This window comes from Manis pentadactyla, chromosome 10 (assembly GCF_030020395.1).
Source record: "Manis pentadactyla isolate mManPen7 chromosome 10, mManPen7.hap1, whole genome shotgun sequence".
Classification (NCBI taxonomy): domain Eukaryota; kingdom Metazoa; phylum Chordata; class Mammalia; order Pholidota; family Manidae; genus Manis; species Manis pentadactyla.
In genome coordinates this window covers 82107486-82126316 of record NC_080028.1, presented here as the reverse complement: position 1 = coordinate 82126316, position 18831 = coordinate 82107486, and the positions used below count along the sequence as shown (strand labels likewise).

General features: G+C 44.5%; 1 protein-coding gene across 12 annotated transcripts in view; it reads left to right on the top strand.

Moving 5' to 3' along the window:
* Nucleotides 1–18831, top strand: part of GSG1L (GSG1 like) — a 225638-nt gene that overhangs the window by 168038 nt on the left and 38769 nt on the right. The window lies entirely within an intron of this gene.

Genomic DNA, 18831 nt, shown 5'->3' with positions numbered 1-18831 from the left:
ACCCCCTTTCATCTCAAAAGATACTGGCTAGGGCAATAAATTATACAGTCCCCCTTGTTCTCGGGCCGTTGCATCTAGTGGGGCAAGTGGAAAGCTGAGCAGCAATTAAGGCTTGAGAAAGCTGTGCACACTGCTGTCCACCCTGGCCTGCAATCTGCCTGTTGCCCCACGGCTCCCAGACTCTGCTCTTGCTAAGTGCTCAGGAACTCTGCCGAGCACAGGGCCTAGAGGCTGGGGCTGGGGCTGGCTAGGGGCTTCTCAGAAGCGGCCCATGTGGCAGACAGGGTTTGGAGTATTGTGCTCAGGGTCAGGGCCTTTCCCCACAGAGGAACCCAAGTCCATGGCTTGGATAGAACATCAAGACCATGCTCCTGAGGTGTGTGAATTTCTGGAGGAGAGATGTGGGAGAGCGCAGTGGGAGAGGGGCAGAACCGTGAGCCTGGGGGGAATGCATACATCCAGCGGTTACCTCTGTTCTGGAGATCTTCAGCTGGCTTGTCTCATTCCCACTACCCACGGGCCAGGGGATGTTCTCCTTTTCTTCCTACCATTGTCCTGTAGGTGAGAGGGCCCACCCTCCATCTTGGGGGCTTGGAGCATTTTCAAGGCCATGGGAATGGGGGCTGTGCACATGCAGAGCCATGGCGGCATCAAGGACCAGGTGGACGCCACTTTCTCTGAGCAGCCCGGAGGAGATTCTGTCTGTGTCTCTGACCACATGGCTAACTCCCAAAGTATCTGCTGCCCATTCAGCTGGGAAAGGACCCTTCATGGAGGCTGACTTCACCCCCATGTGTTCCTGGGGATGTATTGGAAGGGGCTTAGAGTGGAGGCTTTGGGGTTGCCCTGCTCATGTCTAGTTAGTTGCTTTTATTCTTTTCCTGAGACTCACTGTTCTCTCCTCCTCATCACCCCCAGGCAGGTAACTACCTGGTCTCCAGGTGGAGGAGGATTCTTCCAGACCATTTTAACCTGCATGTAGACTCTTGAAATCCCCAAAACCAGGACTTTGGCACTTGTCTTCTCGGTCTCCTGTGGCATCTGTACCCCAAGGCCATAGGTGTCTTATATCTAGTAACGCAAATGAAGGGGGGTAACAGGGAACAAGCAAAGGGCCCTTTGTGTTCCAGGTCAATGTAAAATACATTTACTGATATTCCCACTTGGCCATGACTTATCTTGTAAAGGGGATTCAGGAATGACGTGTGTCCTCATGGAGAAGAAAGGGGAAGAGCAAGTAGCCAGGAAGTGTTGTGAACTATTTGAGAGAAGACACAGAGGGAGCTTTGAGAGGAGGCAGAGTGGGGAACCCCAGGCCGACTTGAGGGAAGGAGGAGGGCCTTGTAAGGTGACAGATGGACTACATGGTGACTCAAACGAAGCTACCACCATGGAGTACTTGACTGTGCATGCCAGGTAGGAATTCTACATGCACCGTCTCATTGATTCTACATGAGAACTTTATAAGGGAGGAGGCATTATTGTTTCTCTGTAATAGAAAATGAGACTGAGGCTCAGAAAGGGTAAAGACATATGTGGAAGGCCAGGCAGGCTAGCTCTGGACTGGGTACCCTTCAATACTTCTCTGCTGTCCCTTGAAGGGTCAGGAAATGCTAGAGGTAGAGGGACATGTCCATTAATATAAACAAGCCATCCTGCTACTGAATTGCCCTGGGCTATCCCAAGGCTCACCAGGAACTTGGGTCATGGCCTCTGGGCTCATTCTAGACCCCTACCTAGTGGGGAAGGTCTGAGCCTATTTATTGTCTCAGGGCTAGATGGAGGGGGCTGGGCTGGTGGTGGTTCAGTAAACCTATTACTTGAAATGGGGAGGTCCTCTCTTAAATGCCACCTTTGATTTGGTACACTTCACTTTAGAAGGCAAATAGAGAAATGGCCAGAATCCAAACAGGCATGATGTTAATGAGTCAAGTGGTCCAAAAGGAGACCTTTGGAGTAAAGTGGAGTAATTGGGATGATCCAGTGCCGAGAAGACAAGGTTGAGGGACGTCGTAGTAACTGCCGAGCTCCCAAAAGGTTCCTCTGAAGCAGATGCCAACCTGCTCACCCCTCCTTGTCCTTTGAGGGCAGAGCAAGAAATTAGCTTAAATTGGAGTTGGAAAGATTTAGGTTATGTGTAAACCAAGAGAGGCTGTGGGTTCTCGGGAGAGTGTCTAAAAATAGCCTGTTTTTTAAAAATAGACCTGGGCAAGCTTTAAACATAGCATCAGCTCAGTATCTTGGGGATGGTTTTAAGTGCAGCCGTACCGCTGCATGGGGGCCTCCCCAGGCAAAGGACAGCAGTGAGATTCAGACTTTGTTCTCTGTCGAGACAGACATCTGGATGTTTTAGAGACGTACACTTAAAGGGTTTATTTTTCTATCTGCCCCCAGCTGATTGGTGCCACCAAACACCAGCCTTTTGGATCTCAAAGTTTTCTTTCTGTTGGAGGATGCTCCAGGGCCCATGTTAACTGGGTCAGTCCCACCAGTTCCACCCAGTCCCTCCTCAGCCCTGAGTGAGGGCTTCTCAGAGCTGGTGGGTTTGCAGAAATTCATCCATATCCATTTTTCCCCCCGATCCTCCACCACCCTGCGACCTGCCTTCCCAACTCTTAGGCACAGCACCCTTGGGCTGGCAGTGTCCTTTCGCTTGGATGGCTGCAGCTGCCCCTCCCCACACTCCCTGCTTCCCACCTTTGCCTTCTCATTGCCCAGGCCGCAGCCAGAGTCTCCCTGCCTTCCTTACAGTTATGCAGTCCCTGCCCATTACCCTCGGGATAAAGCCCAAACTCATTAAATGGCCTTAGAACTTTTCAGGCAGTGTCCTATTTATCCCTCCAGCCCCAGCTCCACCACCTACATGCCCTTCCTAATGGACCTTACAGTCCCACCAGACCCAAACCTCTGTGCCCTTAGGCTCTGCTGGGCTGGTTCCTCTGCCAGCTCCACCTGCCTCCTCTTTCTGGCCTTCAGCTCTCTGCTTGGCTGTCACCTTCGCAGGAGCCTTCCCTGACCTCCCCAACCCAGCGTGGCCTAGGAGCCCATGGAGGATTCCCGTGGGCCCAGGGCTCCCCCACTGGCTGCCCTGTCTGTCTTTCCTACCCCTGATGCATTGGGAGGCCAGATCCCCTGTTGCAAATGTAACCCCCCCAGCTAGAAAGAAGGCCTAGCACAGAGCAGGTGCTCAGTATACGCTCAGTGACTTAACTGACTGTCAGGCCACCTTAGCAGGGGTTTCCCTTTGCTACCATCGTACCCTGTCTACTCTGGTTTCAGCTTCCTCCAGGTCCCCACCAGCCTATCTGTCTTACATCCCTGACATAACAGACATGGGCTGTTGGCGAATCGAGACCAGTGCCCAGATACACAAGAATATTTATTTAGACGTGAACGCTCTCTGAGTTTTCTGAGTAATAACTTAGACAGCATCTTTAATAATACAGTCTATTATAAATTAATTAATCAGCTGTCTCCCTGATATCTCAATTAAATGGAGCATACCATTAGTATAATACATCCAAACCTTGCAACAGGGAGGCAGGCTGGGTGCAGAAGTCCTGGAATCCAGCTGGGCATCACTGCTGTATATCCTTACCCAGGCGCATCTCTGGACTGGAGGGAGCTTCCTCTGGAGGGGTCACAGGCAGGGTCCACCGCGCTCCAAGCACGCTGTAGAACCAGTCCCCACCACCACCCATGCAGGGAGACACTCCTGTGGGTCCTCTTTCAGTGCCCAAATACCAGGGGCTCTCTGCTTGACCTCACTTGAAACTCGTGAGCAGGGACCACACGCACATGCGCACACGCACACACAGCACTGCCCCTCGGGCCACATGCACTTCCACACCCCGGCCCGCTTGCCCACTCTCCAAAAGACTGTTTCACACCTTTGCTTCACTTTTGGACCCCCCCACCACCACCACTACATCCACATCCATCTCACAGCTGGTGGCCCTGCCTTGCTTGGTGGCAAGCAACAAGCCAAGGGGAATGTGCACCACGCGTCTTCCCAGCTCCTGTGGAAACCCACCCCTCTGCTTTGTAGAACCTCCCCCCCTTCTTGACTTCCCTCTCCCTCCCTCCTCTTGCTTCTGTGGCTGCCTCAGGCTCCTGGGCACCGTCCCCTTGGTCCCCCTCTGGGTAAGGCCCAGAACATTCTGTGTTCCCCTCTTGGAGATCCCTCCCGAGCCCCGGGGCCTCTCCAGCAACCAGCTTTGACACCTTTTCTGTGACAGTTTGGCTGTTTTCTTCTCAGCCTGCTGCAGTGGGCATGTGTCCCCAGTGGCCTGCATGTTGGCAGCTCCAGGGTCACTTCTCTGTGTTCGTCTTGGACCCACTGCCCCCACCCCTCCTTGGCATGCGTCCTCTCCTGGCCTTGGTGATGTCACAGCCCTGGCTCCCCCTGCTCCTCCGGCTCCAACCCCCTGCTGCCCCTCCACTCTACTCTGCCCTAGACGAGGGCTGCACCCTTCTCTCCTCTCCATCCGTCTCTCTCCCGGTCCTCTCTTCTAGGCCCACATCTGTATGCCAAGGACTCATTGAATCTGTCTTCAAAATGACTTTAAAACATAAATTAGTTGACAGATAGTAACTGCACTAGTAGGGGTTAGGATTTAATAAGATGGGTAACTGTTTAACCACTGTGTTGTAAACATGAACCATTATAAGATTGCATACAATGATACTTCAATTAAAAAGTATATATATAAATAATAAAATATAGTAACTGTAACCTAAAAACAAACAAACAAGCATAAATTAGGCCCTGCTTCTACCCTCTGCTGGCTTCCCATGGCACTCAGAATGAAAGCCAGACTCCTCACTGTGACCTGTAAGGTCCTGGGTGGCCTGCCCTGCCTGCCATCCTGACCCATCTCCAAATACCCTTTTCTTTTCCTGCTCTGCCACAACCTTATCTGCCGACAGGGCAGGCTCTGTTACCTTTAAAGCCTTTGCCCTGGCCACTCCCTCTTCTTGACTGTTCTTCCCCAGCCCTCCATGTGGCTGTCTCCAGTTCCCCATAAAGGCCCCTGTTTAACATGTCACCTCCTCAGAGAGGCCCTCCCTGACCACCCAGTCTGAATGGCCCCCAGATACTTTCTGTCACTTTTCCATACCTGACATTTTCTGGTTAATCTGTGTGCTCACTGTCTGGACTCCCTGGAACCTGAGGCCCTGGAAAGCAGGATGTCTGTCTGCCTGTTTCAGTTGCCCCACATCCCCTGGAACAAAGCCTGGTGTGTGAAAAGCATTCAATAAATAATTGTCAGCTGATGGATTTAATGAATGATAAATAAATAAATGATGCCTCTGGCATTTGCTCATGTAGAAAATTTGTTCCCCTGAGTTTTCAAATCCGTCTCTGTCCTAGCTCATGCCCATATCCCAGACCTTGGGCCTTTATGCCAGCCAGCCTATTATCTCAGGCACCTTGCAGTTATCTATTCATTCAACAAACATGTACCTAACACTTACTGTGTGCTGGGGATTCAGTGGAGAGTAGAACAGACTCAGTCCCTGGTCTAGAGTGCAGTCTAGAGGGCCTATACGGTGAGTCTCAGGCATGCATGACTTCATACAGTCAAAAAACACTTTATAGGACTTATTATATGCCAAGCACTATTGTAAGTACTTTGCAGGTATATACCATTTACCCTCATACCAACCTCTGGGGCAGGTCCCCATATTAGAGTGAGACGACTGAGGCACAGAAGGATGAGGTGAACTGCCCAACATCACACAGCTGGAGCTGGGCTTCCTCCCTCCCTCTGCCTCACTCCTGCTTTAGCCTGGGCTCAATGGCTGACCTTCCTGACCTTGTCTCTTAATTCTGGCTCCATGCCAGCCCCTCTGGACTTGACAAAGGAATTCTACTTTGCCAGTCTGACCAGCGGAGGGCAGGGCTGGGAGTCACCCCAGCTCTTCCTGTTCTGGGTTCTGAGTGGCACCACACCCAGCCCAGCTCTGACTCCCTTGGCCAACATCCCCCCACCCCCAGTGCTCTCCAAGGTCCCCCAGGGACAGGGAGGAGCCATGCCTGCCTCACCACATGGGCTGGAATTCCACCGATGGTGTCAGCGCTGGGACATTCTGGACACCACGAGATTTACAGCTCTGAGTTTCCTGGTGTGGGTCCATCCCAGGAAGCAGCGATATGAAGCACAGGAAAACCTCATTCATTTAGTTGGTGCTAATTTAGGAGGTGCAGTAACTCAGCAGAAAGCCACTTTTTAATTCAGATGAGTTGGAAACAGTTCCTTCTGCTGAGGATTCATATGATAGATGCTACTAGTGGACCTCACTTTACAGAACAAACATGGGCGAGGGTCAGACTTTTGAAGCAGAATCTTTAAAATGCAATCAGAGAATCTCACCAATTATCTGTGAGTGGACTGTAATTTTCATTTATTGAATTTTCTTAAAGCATGAGCTTTCATATTTGGGAAAAATGGAATTCAATTGAGAAATCAATGCTTTTCTCAACTAACAATTTGGAAAATTCTGCTTCTGGGTCTAGCTGGGAGCTTTTGTATCGAAATGCTGTTATATGCCCACTGTCATGGTCCTTCTCATGAATGTTTTCCTTCTTCAGTGGATGCTCATTGGAACTGCCTCTGTCTACTACTATCCCCATTTTATAGATGAGAAAAGCAAGACACTCAGGGATCACATAACTCAGACAGCATCTGGACTGGTACAGTGAGGAAAGAATTGACAAAGTTACAATAGCTGAGGGTTTTGGAGAGCAAGGTCCCCCCTCAGAAAGGGACTGGTGGGGGCTAAGGAAGGGCTTGGGGTCCCACCCAAGAGCTAAGACTCCTGGTAGGGCAGCATTTCCAGAGGGAATGACCACTGGGTAGTAAAGAGGGGAGACTTATCTTCCAGCACAGACTCTACTGTAAGTTAGTGTGGCACTGACAGGAACAGAGAGATCAGTGGAACAGAATTTGGAAAGAGAGTCACTTATATGTGGAGCTTAGAACATGATATGAAAGTGTCATTGAAATCAGTGGGGACAGAACAGACTGTCCTATAAGCATTCCAAGCAACTAGCTTCTCATTAAAAAGTTCACTTAGATCCTTACCCATCACCATTTTCCAAGATGAATTCCAGGTGAATTAACATAAAAATATAGGCAAATGTGTGTATAGTATTGGTTTTCTTAAACTAGATAAAGGAAGTGAAAACAAGAAAAGAAAAGACTGATATATTTGACTATATCAAATACCAAAATGTATATCAAATACCAAAATGTATGACAAAAACACCATTATATATAATTGTCAAAACTCAGTATCACCCAAGATGTCCTTCACTAGGTGAGTAGACCATAAGTGAATGACCTGTGGTACATCTGACAGTGGACTATTATTCAGCAATAAAAAGAAATGAACTATCAGCCATGAAAAGACATGTAGGAACCATAAATCCATATTACTAAGTAAAAGAAGCCAGTCTGAAAAGGCTATACGTATGATTCCAACTATATATATGACATGCTGGAAAAGGCAAACCTATGGAGACAGTAAAAATATCAGTGGTTGCCAGGGATTTGGGGTGAGGGTAGGGAAGGAGGGATGAATAGGTGGAGCACAGGGGATCTTTAGGGCTATGAAACTATTTGATACAGTAATGGTGAATACATGTCATCATACATTGGTCAAAATCCACAGAATATACAACTCAAAGAGTTAGTCTAATGTAAACTGTGGATTTAGTTAACAGTAATGTATCAATATTGGTTCGTCAGTTGAAACAAGTGTACCAGACTAATGCAAAAGGGGAAACTGTGGGGGCAGAGAAAGAGGGCATATAGGAACTCTCTGTCATTTCCACTCAGTATTTCTGAAAACCTAAAACTGCTCCAAAAAATAGTCCATTAACAAAAAAACATGTTCTATACATGGTAAAAGACAAGCAGTGAACTATTTGTAGTCTCTGCAGCAGACAGGATTAGCAGACAGGATTAGCCATGTGGTCTGTGTTGCAACTGCTCAACTCTTTCTTTTTTTGCTTCAGAAGGTTGTTATGAAAATTAGAGTCTGACAGAGTACATATTACATAGTAGGGGCACAAGGATTAGTATCCAGGATACATAAAGAATTCCTACCAATTCATAAGGAAAGAGATTTTTTAAAAAAGAAAAGTTGAGAAAGGATACAGGCAGGCACATTCATAGAAGAAATAGAAATGGTTAGTAAACATGTGAAAAATGTCCAAGCTCACTAATAATGAGGAAAAAATATAAAACCTGAAGTCATTTTTCACCATGCAATGGGCAACATTTTTAATGCTTTATAACATCAAGTATTGGTGAGGATTTGGGTGCATACTCTCATTCAGCTGGCAGAACTACAAAATGGTTCTGCCACTCAGGAGAGCAATTCAGCAACATACTCAAATTTAAAATGCATATACTTCTTATTATTCGTTCTGGAGAAATACTTCCTTGTACGTACAAGAAGACTTGTAGAAGAGTGTTCATTGCAGCATTGCTTATAGAGCCAAAAATTGGAAATAACTTAAATGCCATCAATTGGTTGGATAAATAAAACATGGTACTTCATTATCAAAGAATTCTAGGGTGGAGCCAAGATGTGAGTAGAGCAGTGGAAATCTCCTCCCAAAACCACATATATCTATGAAAATATAACAAAGACAACTCTTCCTAGAATAAAGACCAGAGGACACAGGACAACATCCAGACCACATCCACACCTGTGAGAACCCAGCGCCTCCCGAAGGGGGTAAGATACAAGCCCTGGCCCGGCGGGACCCGAGCGCCCCTCCCCCCAGCTCCCGGTGGGAGAAGAATAGGCAGAGCAGGAGGGAGAAGGAGCCCAGGACTGTTGAACACCCAGCCCCCGTCATCCGGACCAGAGAGCAGACACAGTGCATGCGCGGGGCCCTGGATACTAGGGAAACAGGGCAGCAAGACCGGTGAGTGGGCACTGGAGGCCTGGCACTGGAGGACATAAGAAAAGCGAGCGGCCATTTTTTTTTTCTGTTTTGTTTTGGTGAGCACTTTTTGGAAGTCTTAAAGGGATAGGGACCCCAATACTAGGGAAACAGGGCAGCAAGACCGGTGAGCAGATGCCTGAGGCTGGCGCCGGAGAATAAAGAAAAATGAGCGGCCATTTTTAATTAATTAATTAATTATTTTAATTAAAAATTTTTTTTTTTTGGTCGTTGTTTTGTTTTGGTGGGTGCTTTTTGGACGTCTTAAAGGGGCAGGGCAGGACACTTAATCCAGAGGTAGGGAATCCGGGGATCTCTGGGCACCCTAATCCCCTGGGCTGCAGGGAGCACGGAGGCCCCTTACGGAGATAAATAGCCTCCCGGCCACTCCCCCTCCAACGCGACTCCACCACTTTGGAGCAGCAGCCCGAGCCAGGCCACGCCCACAGCAACAGCGGAGACAAACTCCATAGCAGCCAGGCAGGAAGCAGAAACCCTGTCTGCACGCAGCTGCGCAGCACAAACCACTAGAGGCCGCTGTTCTCCCAGGAGAGGAGGGCCACAAACCAATAAGAAGGGAAGATCTTCCAGCCATCACTTGTCCCAGCTCTGCAAACTATTCCTATCACCATGAAAAGGCAAAGCTACAGGCAGACAAAGATCACAGAGACAACACCAGAGAAGGAGACAGACCTAACCAGTCTTCCTGAAAAAGAATTCAAAATAAAAATCATAAACATGCTGACAGAGATGCAGAGAAATACGCAAGAGATATGGGATGAAGTCCGGAGGGAGATCACAGATGCCAGAAAGGAGATTACAGAAATGAAACAAACTCTGGAAGGGTTTATAAGCAGAATGGATAGGATGCAAGAGGCCATTGATGGAATTGAAACCAGAGAACAGGAATGCATAGAAGCTGACATAGAGAGAGATAAAAGGATCTCCAGGAATGAAACAATATTAAGAGAACTGTGTGACCAATCCAAAAGGAACAATATCCATATTATAGGGGTCCCAGAAGAAGAAGAGAGAGGAAAAGGGATGGAAAGTATCTTGGAAGAAATAATTGCTGAAAACTTCCCCAAACTGGGGGAGGAAATAATCGAACAGACCACGGAAATACACAGAACCCCCAACAGAAAGGATCCAAGGAGGACAACACCAAGACACATAATAATTAAAATGGCAAAGATTAAGGACAAGGAAAGAGTTTTAAAAGCAGCTAGAGAGAAAAAGGTCACCTATAAAGGAAAACCCATCAGGCTAACATCAGACTTCTCAACAGAAACCCTACAGGCCAGAAGAGAATGGCATGATATATTTAATGCAATGAAACAGAAGGGCCTTGAACCAAGGATACTGTATCCAGCACAACTATCATTTAAATATGATGGTGGGATTAAACAATTCCCAGACAAACAAAAGCTGAGGGAATTTCCTTTCCACAAACCACCTCTACAGGGACTGCTCTAGATGGGAGCACGCCTAGAAAGAGCACAGCACAAAACACCCAACATATGAAGAATGGAGGAGGAGGAATAAGAAGGGAGAGAAGAAAAGAATCTCCAGACAGTGTATATAACAGCTCAATAAGCAAGCTAAGTTAAGCAGTAAGATACTAAAGAGGCTAACCTTGAACCTTTGGTAACCACGAATTTAAAGCCTGCAATGGCAATAAGTACATATCTTTCAGTAGTCACCCTGAATGTTAATGGACTGAATGCACCAATCAAAAGACACAGAGTAATAGAATGGATAAAAAAGCAAGACCCATCTATATGCTGCTTACAAGAAACTCACCTCAAACCCAAAGACATGTACAGACTAAAAGTCAAGGGATGGAAAAACATATTTCAGGCAAACAGCAAGAAGAAAGCAGGGGTTGCAGTACTAATATCAGACAAAATAGACTTCAAAATAAAGAAAGTAACAAGAGATAAAGAAGGACACTACATAATGATAAAGGGCTCAGTCCAACAAGAGGATATAACCATTCTAAATATACATGCACCCAACACAGGAGCACCAGCATATGTGAAACAAATACTAACAGAACTAAAGGGGAAAATAGACTGCAATGCATTCATTCTAGGAGACTTTAACACACCACTCACCCCAAAGGATAGATCCACCGGGCAGAAAATAAGTAAGGACACGGAAGCACTGAACAACACAGTAGAGCAGATGGACCTAATAGACATCTATAGAACTCTACATCCAAAAGCAACAGGATACACATTCTTCTCAAGTGCACATGGAACATTCTCCAGAATAGACCACATACTAGGCCACAAAAAGAGTCTCAGAAAATTCCAAAAGATTGAAATCCTACCAACCAACTTTTCAGACCACAAAGGCATAAAACTAGAAATAAACTGTACAAAGAAAGCAAAAAGGCTCACAAACACATGGAGGCTTAACAACACGCTCCTAAATAATCAATGGATCAATGACCAAATCAAAATGGAGATCCAGCAATCTATGGAAACAAATGACAACAACAACACTAAGCCCCAACTTCTGTGGGACACAGCAAAAGCAGTCTTAAGAGGAAAGTATATAGCAATCCAAGTATATTTAAAAAAGGAAGAACAATCCCAAATGAATGGTCTAATGTCACAATTATCGAAATTGGAAAAAGAAGAACAAATGAGGCCTAAGGTCAGCAGAAGGAGGGACATAATAAAGATCAGAGAAGAAATAAATAAAATTGAGAAGAATAAAACAATAGCAAAAATCAATGAAACCAAGAGCTGGTTCTTCAAGAAAATAAACAAAATAATAAGCCTCTAGCCAGACTTATTAAGAGGAAAAGAGAGTCAACACAAATCAACAGTATCAGAAATGAGAAAGGAAATATCATGACAGACCCCACAGAAATACAAAGAATTATTAGAGAATACTATGAAAACCTGTATGCTAAGAAGCTGGGAAACCTAGGAGAAATGGACAACTTCCTAGAAAAATACAACCTTCCAAGACTGACCCAGAAAGAAACAGAAAATCTAAACAGACCAATTACCAGCAACGAAATTGAAGCGGTAATCAAAAAACTATCAAAGAACAAAACCCCCGGGCCAGATGGATTTACCTCGGAATTTTATCAGACATGCAGGGAAGACATAATACCCATTCTCCTTAGAGTTTTCCAAAAAATAGAGGAGGAGGGGATACTCCCAAACTCATTCTATGAAGCTAACATCACCCTAATACCAAAACCAGGCAAAGACCCCACCAAAAAAGAAAACTACAGACCAATATCCCTGATGAACGTAGATGCAAAAATACACAACAAAATATTAGCAAACCGAATTCAAAAATACATCAAAAGGATCGTACACCATGACCAAGTGGGATTCATCCCAGGGGTGCAAGGATGGTACAACATTTGAAAGTCCATCAACATCATCCACCACATCAACAAAAAGAAAGACAAAAACCACATGATCATCTCCATAGATGCTGAAAAAGCATTTGACAAAGTTCAACGTCCGTTCATGATAAAAACTCTCAGCAAAATGGGAATAGAGGGCAAGTACCTCAACATAATAAAGGCCATCTATGATAAACCCAAAGCCAACATTATATTGAACAGCGAGAAGCTGAAAGCATTTCCTCTGAGATCGGGAACTAGACAGGGATGCCCACTCTCCCCACTGTTATTTAACATAGTACTGGAGGTCCTAGCCACGGCAATCAGACCAAACAAAGAAATACAAGGAATCCAGATTGGTAAAGAAGAACTTAAACTGTCATTATTTGCAGATGACATGATACTGTACATAAAAAACCCTAAAGACTCCACCCCAAAACTACTAGAACTGATATCGGAATACAGCAAACTTGCAGGATACAAAATCAGCACACAGAAGTCTGTGGCTTTCCTATACACTAACAATGAACCAACAGAAAGAGAAATCAGGAAAACAACTCCATTCACAATTGCATCAAAAAAAAAATACCTAGGAATAAACCTAACCAAGGAAGTGAAAGACTTATACTCTGAAAACTACAAGTCACTCTTAAGAGAAATTAAAGGGGACACTAACAGATGGAAACTCATCCCATGCTCGTGGCTAGGAAGAATTAATATCGTCAAAATGGCCATCCTGCCCAAAGCAACATACAGATTTGATGCAATCCCTATGAAACTACCAGCAACATTCTTCAATGAACTGGAACAAATAATTCAAAAATTCATATGGAAACACCAAAGACCCCGAATAGCCAAAGCAATCCTGAGAAAGAAGAATAAAGTAGGGGGGATCTCACTCCCCAACTTCAAGCTCTACTATAAAGCCATAGTAATCAAGACAATTTGGTACTGGCACAAGAACAGAGCCACAGACCAATGGAACAGACTAGAGAATCCAGACATTAATCCAGACATATATGGTCAATTAATATTTGATAAAGGAGCCATGGACATACAATGGCAAAATGACAGTCTCTTCAACAGATGGTGCTGGCAAAACTGGACAGCTACATGTAGGAGAATGAAACTGGACCATCGTCTAACCCCATATACAAAAGTAAACTCAAAATGGATCAAAGACCTGAATGTAAGTCATGAAACCATTAAACTCTTGGAAGAAAACATAGACAAAAACCTCTTAGACATAAACATGAGTGACCTCTTCTTGAACATTTCTCCCCGGGCAAGGAAAACAAAAGCAAAAATGAACAAGTGGGACTATATTAAGCTGAAAAGCTTCTGTACAGCAAAAGACACCATCAATAGAACAAAAAGGAACCCTACAGTATGGGAGAATATATTTGAAAATGACACATCCAATAAAGGCTTGACGTCCAGAATATATAAAGAGCTCACACGCTTCAACAAATGAAAAACAAATAACGCAATTAAAAAATGGGCAGAGGAACTGAACAGACAGTTCTCCAAAAAAGAAATACAGATGGCCAACAGACACATGAAAAGATGCTCCACATCACTAATTATCAGAGAAATGCAAATTAAAACTACAATGAGGTATCACCTCACACCAGTAAGGATGGCTGCCATCCAAAAGACAAACAACAACGAATGTTGGCGAGGCTGTGGAGAAAGGGGAACCCTCCTACACTGCTGGTGGGAATGTAAATTAGTTCAACCATTGCGGAAAGCAGTATGGAGGTACATCAAAATGCTCAAAACAGACTTACCATTTGACCCAGGAATTGCACTCCTAGGAATTTACCCTAAGAATGCAGCAATCAAGTTTGAGAAAGACCAATGCACCCCTATGTTTATTGCAGCACTATTTACAATAGCCAAGAATTGGAAGGAATCTAAATGCCCATCGATAGATGAATGGATAAAGAAGAAGTGGTACATATACACAATGGAATACTACTCAGCCATAAGAAAAGGGAAAATCCTACCATTTGCAGCAACATGGATGGAGCTGGAGGGTATTATGCTCAGTGAAAGAAGCCAAGCGGAGAAAGAGAAATACCAAATGATTTCACTCATCTGTGGAATATAAGTACAAAGGAAAAACTGAAGGAACAAAACAGCAGCAGAATCACAGAACTCAAGAATGGACTAACAGATACCAAAGGGAAAGGGACTGGGGAGGATGGGTGGGTAGGGAGGGATAAGGGGGGGGTAGAAGAAGGGGGGTATTAAGATTAGCATACATGGGGGGTTGGGAGAAAGGGGAGGGCTGTACAACACAGAGAAGGCAAGTAGTGATTCTACAACATTTTGCTATGCTGATGGACAGTGACTGTAAAGGGGTTTATAGGGGGGACCTGTATAGGGGAGAGCCTAGTAAACATAATATTCATCATGTAAGTGTAGATTAATGATACAAAAAAAAAAAAAGGCAGTTCCTGTGTGGTGACCTCCAATGAGTTCTACACAAGGGTTTAAGGGGCATATAGAAGTGTAGGCAAAGGGCCTGTTTGTGTTTATACAGAGGATCAAAGCCTAATTGGGCTACCCCGAAAATCAAATAAGATACGATATGAAAAAGAGCTTCCAACATCAGCACTCTCTGGAAGACTCATGCCAGAAGATGATTATCAAAAAACCCCAACAAAGATCCAGGCACTGCTACAGCTGTAGATGCACTCATCCCACCAGTTCCTGGACTTGCCATGGGAATGAAGGAGATATCTAAGCTGGCCTGTGCATACAGTAAAACAACAAATTTGACTGGATCTATACTGTTGGAACTCAACCAAGAATTAGGAGAAGTGAAAATTGTAGCACTCCAAAATCTTACAACTACAGACTATTTACTGTTAAAAGAACATATGGGATGTGAACAGTCCCCAAGAATGGGTTGTTTTAATTTGTCTGATTTCTCTCAGACTGTTCAAGTTCAGTTGGTCAATATCCACCATATCATAGATAAGTTTTCACAATTGCCTAAGGTGCCTAACTGGTTTTCTTGGTTTCACTGGAGATGGATGGTAATTACAGGTATGCTTTGGTTATGTAACTATACTCCTATTATGTTAATGTGTGTGTGCAATTTAATTAGTAGTTTAAAACCTATACATGCTGAAGTTACTCTACAAGAAGATATGTCAAAGAAATAATCAATCTTCCCATGTTTTCTTCCGCCTGCTACTTCTATAGCTTTTCTTCTTCCTTCTTAATTACAACCCTTAAATAGAATTCGTGCCTCATATCAAATTTACCGAGTATCATAATTCTTCCAAGTGGTAAAGATACCTCAAGACAAATGCTGGGCATAGAAGCCACAGGGCATTAATATGCAAAGAAGTAAAAAGCTAACCTTTTCAAACAATAAGGCTTCTCTCTCACTTACCAACTTTACATTTCCCTGTATGGCTCCGGAAGATGACTGGTTAGCCAGAGACGGGTAAGATTCCTCAAGGGAGGAACAACCTAAGACAGGCACAGTCGCAGGGGGGCCATCAGGTGAGAAACTGGGGATCAACAGAGGTGAGGCTTAGAACCTCACCCCCCCTGTTCTGAGAGAAATCTTCTGCATACGTGGATGTTTTATTGCCCTGGTCTAGCTTGGATTAACACATAGTCTACAGGCACACACCTGATCATCTACATTTGCTCTCTTACAACACTAAACTATGTTTTCTACCTTTATCTTGTATCTACCTACCACTTCAGCATTTTATTAAAAATAATAATAATAAAGAGAGAAATGTGGTATCCACATATAAATCAAGTATAAAAATCAAATGAGTATTCATATTTGAACTGACTGTTTATAGTTCATAATGCATGAGCAAAACCGAAAGTTTCTGTGTTGACTGCCCTTGTACTGTTCACCATGTAACTTATTCACTATGTAAGAATTTGTTCTCCATGTAAGAACTTGTTCGTTACGCTTCAGAAGATTGGAGACTGACGAAAATTAGGCTTGGGGTGGATTAATGATTGTGCATTGAGCATTGACTCCCCTATACAGAATTTTATTGTTGTTAACAACCATTTGATCAATAAATATGAGAGATGCCCTCACAAAAAAAAAAAGAATTCTATGCATTAGTTCCAAAGAATAAAGTATATCCATTGTGTGCCTCTTAGCAAGTTCACCTGAATTTTGTCAAGTAAAGAGAAATAAGGTATCCATATGGCTCAGCCCTCTTCTCTTCCTTCCAACAGACTGAGCCAAGGCAGAGAAAACTGGAAAGGCTGCCATTGGTGGGTGTGAGAGAACCCAGGACTGTCTGGCATCACCTGCCAGGGTGCAGCTAAGGAGCACATCTAGGTTGTGCTCTGGCCTGGCAGAGAGCCTGGGGGAGGCTGGCCCTTGAGGAGGCTCCTGAGGGGGCCTTGGCACTTGTCATGGTCACCCTCCTCTGGATTTCCTGACTCAAGTGCTCCCCACCAGCCCTCATCCTGAGGTCAGAGAGCCATGAAAAATGTCCATGAGAGAGTGACTCCAGCCCAGGAACACACCACCACCTCTGAGTCTTTGGTTTCCACTGAGCATGGAGTCAAGGGCCCAGAGGGAGACATGGGCGTGCTCCCGCCTGCTGGCACCAGCTCACCAGCGCCGACTGTGCACACCTCTTCTCTGCTCTACTTGTAGTGACGTCGCGTTGGTAGCTTGAAATTGGCTGTGTTGAAAATTGGCAAATACTACAAATCAGGGCTTTTTTCTTCAGGAGAACCACTTAAACATTTACCTTCACTCCATGGGAACACAGGATGCCCTCCCACCCACACCCCCCTACTGCACACAGCTGGGTTCAGGACACAGAGCCTCACTCCCTCTTTACTTCTGCCTTTTCTTTTCTTTTTTTTTATTTTTATTTATTTATTTATTTTTTTAATTGAAGGGTAGTTGAGAACAGTATTGCATTACATTAGTTTCAGGTGTACAACACAGTGATTCAACATTTATATACATGATAATTCTAGGTACCAGGTATCACCATACCAGGTTGTTACAATATTTTGACTATATTCCTTATGCTATACATTACATCCCGGTTACTTATTTATTTTACAATTGGAAGTGTGTTTATATATATATATATATGTATATATATATTTTGTGAGGGCATCTCTCATATTTATTGATCAAATAGTTGTTAACCACAATAAATTTCTGTATAGGGGGGTCAATACTCAATGCACAATCATTAATCCACCCCAAGCCTAATTTTCGTCAGTCTCCAATCTTCTGATGCATAACGAACAAATTCTTACATGGAGCACAAATTCTTACATAGTGAATAAGTTACATGGTGAACAGTGCAAGGGCAGTCATCACAGAAGCTTTCGGTTTTGTTCATGCATTATGAACTATACACAGTCAGTTCAAATATGAATATTCATTTGATTTTTAAACTTGATTTATATGCGGATACCACATTTCTCTATTATTATTATTTTTAATAAAATGCTGAACTTCTGCCTTTTCTTATCTCTAGCTCTCCCTTCCTTATCGCCCTATTCTCTGTCTCCTCATCAGGAACAGGGGAAAGGGTAACTGGGGCAACAGGGGAAGGACTATAGGTATCATGGAAAGAGCATTTGGATTTAAGGGCATTTGGATCTGGGCCCCAGTCACAACTATGCCATCTACTCCCTTTGTAACCTTGGACAGACTTCACCACTCTGAGCTTCTATTTTATCAACTGTGAAATGGGAATAATCATATTCAGGGCTACCATACACAGCCTTGCAGGTATGGTTCTGCTTCAACTCCAGAGAGTCACTTGCACATAGACTCTTATGTGAACGGAGCCACTGTGGAGATGTGCAGTGGGCAACATGAACAACAGGACACGGCCCTTACTTCAGGAGGTTGTTCTGTTAAGGACCAGATAGATCAATATTTTAGGCTTTGTGGGCCATGTGGTCTGTGTTGCAACTGCTCAACTCTTCCTTTTTTTGCTTCAGAAGGTTGTTATGAAAATTAGAGTCTGACAGAGTACGTATCACATAGTAGGGGCACAAGCATTAGTGGTTTCCTTTCTTCTTGTCATCTCTATCGCTTTCCTTCTCATAGATACTGTATCCCTCCATCCTAAGGTTATGTCCTGCCAGTAAGCCACACACTGTGGCCCCTCTTGAGGCCTCCAGATGCCACAGTCCATGCAGAGAAATGTCTCCAGGTTCATAATAATCCTGGTAGCTGTAATGATCGCCACCGGGCACCAGACACTGGGTTGCCTTGCCGCATGTCATTCCCTTGTCACCTTGCCTGACATGATTCTCACCTTAGAGTTTAAAGAACTGAAGCTCAGAGAGAGAAGCCTTGTCCATGGCTACATAGTGAAAATGTGGTGGAAGAGGCTTTCCACTCAGGTTCCTTAGAATCAAAGTTCTCTCAGCCAGTGGGCTCACAGATTTTTGACCATGAGCCACAGGGAAACATTTTATGTTACAATCACTACACACATAAATACATGTA